General features: G+C 39.8%; 1 long non-coding RNA gene across 4 annotated transcripts; it reads right to left on the minus strand.

Moving 5' to 3' along the window:
- Positions 1-1,179: 1,179 nt before the first annotated feature.
- LOC123147171 (uncharacterized) lies at positions 1,180-3,196 on the minus strand. 4 transcript variants are annotated; one of them, XR_006473081.1, is made up of 5 exons: positions 2,722-3,196; positions 2,459-2,601; positions 2,055-2,379; positions 1,795-1,956; positions 1,182-1,644 (listed from the first exon to the last, which is right to left on the minus strand). It is a non-coding gene; the product is annotated as an uncharacterized lncRNA (long non-coding RNA). The 4 variants fall into 4 exon arrangements; XR_006473080.1 differs by having other exon boundaries at positions 1,187-1,644; positions 2,055-2,164; XR_006473079.1 differs by having other exon boundaries at positions 1,180-1,644; positions 1,759-1,956; positions 2,055-2,601.
- Between the last annotated feature and the right edge of the window lie 676 nt (positions 3,197-3,872).

Genomic DNA, 3,872 nt, shown 5'->3' on the forward strand with positions numbered 1-3,872 from the left:
TTTTGAATAGAATTCACTATTAAATTCTTGTGCTTGCATCTAATAAAAATGTGCACTTTCTATGTAATTTGTGTGCAAATTTTGACATTGTTTGATTCATATTGTTTTTTATTTTCTTTCGTCGTGAAGGGTAATACAAATCACACTAATTCATTAATTATTAGAAAACATCATATTTCCAAAAACAGTTATGTTTACTTTTTTTATTTTTGTTTCATTTCTTTCTTCTTAAAGAGCAATACCAATGCCATTAATTCATTCCTTCCTAGGAAACTTCTTTTTAGAGAAAGCTCCACTATTATGTGCTTAATCTTTCGTATTATAAAAACACAAAATCTGATTAGATTGTGTGTCAGTTTTGTCGTTATTTCCTTCATTTTCTTTCTTCTTAAAGGGTGAAACTAATGCCACTATCTCATTCTTTCATCGAAAACTTCATTATTTTTATTTTGAGAAGTAGAGACGCCGTTGATCAAATACCAACGCAGCTAATTCATTCTCTGGAAAAATATTTGTCAAAGTTTACCACAAAAAAAGTTTCAGAACTCTTTGTATGTGTTCATAAGTTTATTTGATTTTACTGTTTATCAACAAGCATTTGAGCTCGGAAGCAGATACTCCACGCCCGACACTTTCTTTCTTCTTCCTTGAGCTTTCTTCCTCCTCTAATTGTTTGTTCCTCCTTTCATAAAATTGACTTATTCAAATTGCAAATTCAGTCAATTTACGTGTAGTAATTGAGTAAAACAAGAGATCGCATGTGTCCATGCCAAGGTGTAAAATTTCCTCGAAATGTCCCGAAATTTCCGGTGGCCGAAAGTTTTGCCTTTCGTTCAATTTTTTTGTTTGGTTTGAATTCCTATGTAAAAAAGAATATGGATCATTTTGAATAAGCATTGGTTTCAGTAGCGCTGCAGTAGGACAGTTTTCTTCCGACTGTTAGGTCGAGAGTTTCAATCATGTTGCAAAAGCATTATTCTAAAATTTTGCACCGAGAATACTTTTTTGGCAGAACTATATGTACTAGCCGAGATTCAAACGGACTAACGATCAGGTTACATATGCAGTTCGGTATCCCTACATCTACAAATTTCAACAGTTTCGTATGTTCAATTTCTTCAATGTCTCTGTATATTATTCTGAAACTAAATGATCATGGACCAAACCAAATCTTGAGTCAACAGATTGTTCATTTGTGAGTGATCATCGAGCGCGGCGTGCCGCCGCGCGGGTTAGGCTAGTAAAAACATATGCACTCCCAATTCTTTGATTACAAACAAGCACAAGCATAGTGGCAGTAACAAACATAGACGAACTAAACATCTCTGAAAAAACAGAGTACTAGAAAACAAAGTATGTCCGTATTAAAAATTGCAAGTGTTCTCATCAGGTTGATCACCAGCCATTGCATTTCATGCTGTTCCCTAAGAAGGGATTTTTTATCGGGGCCAACAATTGCAAATTGTGAACTCCTTCTGAGTAGCAGTGCAGCTTGCTACTACCCTCCATTACATTGAAGCCCCGAGATCAATGAGTTCCTCATCCATTCACAGTGGAGATGTCGAGATCCCTCTTAGCTTCACCTTACACCATATTAGAGGCCACCAGGGAGAGCTGAATGCGTTTTCCACGTCTTCTCCCCAGCTGAGATAAAAAAACAGAGCATTACTCAGTACATTTCATCAGCAGATGCATGTTCGCAAGCTGAAAACCGTGCCAGGATTGGAAATTAGTACATATTTATATGGAAAATCTTACATGACAACAAAAAAAAGGAGCTGTAGATTAACGGACCGGTTATCAGTGTGATCACAGTTCACACTTCAGAATGTTCAGTTTCCTTCTCAAGCACTGGAAGGCTGGATGTTTTGTTCGCTACAGCTGCAGAGGCATGCACCCTGCTCAAATCTCATCTCTTAGAGTTGTTACTCCAGCTCCTCCTAAATATCAAGATTCCTGATATTTGGAAATGCCACCACATTGTGAGTGCTAATTTCTTTCTACTGTATATAATTATACACTGAAATACAAGAGGAGCAAAACATGGGTTATACCTTCCTTCAGCAGAAAATTAGCTAGTGCGCCGCTATAAGTAGCATTAATTGCATCATGAGCTTAATCATGCTATGCTCCAGCTTGTCCCAGGTTGCGAAATCCTAACTTCCTGTAAAGTGTGTCAACAAAAGGGGTGCTTCAAATTATAAAAGACATGAGGAGGTAGCCCAATTGGTAATGGTGAGAGTCTACGAGACCAAACTGACCATATGAAAAAGAACTAGTACTTCTGTTTGTAGATGGCAGGTAACATCAACTTACAGTTCAGATTGTATGCCCTAATAATTTCGGGTTTATGTTTGAAGAACAGAGTGTTGTTTTCTTCTTTTGTACAAAAACAGGGGAAATATTAGCTGAAAGGAATATGTAAGCAGAAGACCATGGATGTAGGAAAGTCAGTCACCTGTAGGATGCAGGAAGTTCCCACTTCTTCGTTTAGTGCTGAAGTGGACTTGTAGCTGCTGATTTTCTTCACAAGTCTGAACCCCTAATGGCACTTGACTGATGAGCATGCAGTTATACAGTGGCATGGTTATTGGACGGGGCCTGTATGTGTACAGTACGTCATCTTGGGTGTTAAAACAACAAGACAGAGAGAGATTAATTCTGAATGCAGAAAGTAGCAATTAGCATCTCATTTGCTGGACGAAAGAGAAGTTAGCTGACCTGTTTATGCTCTTCGTCGGCGTCATCATTCTTCAGAGCACAATCTTATACAGTAAGCAGGTTTCACCATTCTTCAGTTATGATTCAGTACAAAATATAGACCCACGGCCTCATACAAACAGAGACCCACGGGCAAACAAAGCAAGTCTCTATTGATAATTAGCAACAGATCATTACGGTTATCCTCTGAACAGTGCAAGGTGAAGTCAACTGATGTTTTTTTTTAGAACGAAGGCTCACGACGAGCCCGGCTTTGAATTAACAAAGCCATCAACCGGCCAGGATTACAGCAACAACCCACTTACAGGAGCAGAAAAAGAAAAAAACAGCTAAGAGATACATGGTGCTCTGCAACAGCTAGCTAGCTTCACGCAACCTACAAGCAAAGATGAAGAAAAACTAAAGCCCAGGAGCAGCTTGAAGAGAGTGAAGCCCTCCATCGATCGCAATCCATCGCTCAGTGACACCAGGGAGGCCTTGATGAGGACATCTCTTCTATTGTTACACCCGCCGCAACTCCTACATCAGTTATTCCACTTGGTCCTATTACTAAAGCGCGGGCGAGACAAATTAATGGCCAGGTACTATCGCTTCTTCGTACATATGATTTAACTAATAAGAATATAATATTACACTCATGTTTGAATTTGCTTGTACTTGAGAATAAAGGAAAGATTAAAGATGAAGACAATATGGGTTCAGATCAAATGGAGCAACGCTCTTGCATGCATGTCACACGTCCTATCCACCAAGCATGTCACGTACGCATGCATGAAGTGCACCAGGACAAGAGACTTGGATTAATGGCCCAACATTACCACGTGGGTGGGCCCTAGAGCTTTCGGCCAGGCCGCCAGGTGCTTGCCGCAAAGTCTACGAAGACCAGCCACCTACGGCCTCGAGCAGTCCGATTTGTGGACAACAGATACCGCCTTCGACTGGAAGCAGCAGTTAATAAATAGCTAGTATAGTTTAGGGTTTAGACTCGGGTTTTATTGTATTGTTTAGCCATCGCTACAATTTCGCATTTACGAGACGTGTAGGACTACCGCCTTGTCAGATCCACAGTGGAACCCCAACTTTTCATCTAGTTCGTGTGCTCAGTTTATTATCCGCAATTTCAGTTGCAATTCACCTTTGTTCTTGCCGGT

Source organism: Triticum aestivum, chromosome 7A (genome assembly GCF_018294505.1).
Source record: "Triticum aestivum cultivar Chinese Spring chromosome 7A, IWGSC CS RefSeq v2.1, whole genome shotgun sequence".
Taxonomy (NCBI): Eukaryota; Viridiplantae; Streptophyta; class Magnoliopsida; order Poales; family Poaceae; genus Triticum; species Triticum aestivum.